Source organism: Momordica charantia (assembly GCF_013281855.1).
Source record: "Momordica charantia cultivar OHB3-1 chromosome 5 unlocalized genomic scaffold, Mcharantia_2.0 BLBB01000005.1, whole genome shotgun sequence".
In the NCBI taxonomy this organism is placed as follows: Eukaryota; Viridiplantae; Streptophyta; class Magnoliopsida; order Cucurbitales; family Cucurbitaceae; genus Momordica; species Momordica charantia.
The window spans coordinates 17,218,974-17,219,684 of NW_028275163.1; positions in this window are offsets into that span (position 1 = coordinate 17,218,974).

A 711-nucleotide genomic window follows, 5' to 3' on the forward strand; every position below is an offset into this window, starting at 1 on the left:
GTCATACAGGGTCCAATTACCCTCATGAATGAACATTCACCTAGTGATTCATGTGAGCAATTTGAAATCCTATCATCCGAACACCATTGATCCCGCACGTAACGAAGTGATTCGACAGGCGGTCACCTTGAACAACAAGATAGAAAAAGAAGTGGAAGAAATCCTAGCTGAAAGAACTCGTCGAGTCTGACGACCGAGAAGTGACGTACAGGAATTCTTGGTAAAGTGGACAGGGCTTCCAAATGAAGAAATCAGTTGGGAGCGCGCAGAAGATTTGAAATCAGCATCAACTCAGATTGTAGAGTTCGAGCAACGTCGGTTGACAGAGCCGTCAACCATTTAAGTGGGGGAGGGTGTCATAGTCATGCTCGTCCAGAGCATGTCACATATGGCCACATGCCCATGACACTCTCTTCCCTCCTACTTTTATGCCATGTATTTACTTTTCCATGTTATTTACTTTTCATTATACTTTTGATGGCGATTGAGTCTTCGCCACTTTGCATGTTCATGCCTGCTAGAGGCAAAATACTTTATAATGTACTATAGGGTACACCTAGTCTCCTCCCTACATCGAGTTGTATTATGTTCTTGCCGCTAATCTATTCTCTTGCATTCAAGCATACAACAAACTTTCCAAAATGTCTTCAAACATTTTCCAAACCTTTTTTCTCTAACCCCATTTTCCAGAACCATTTTCTCAAGAACAAG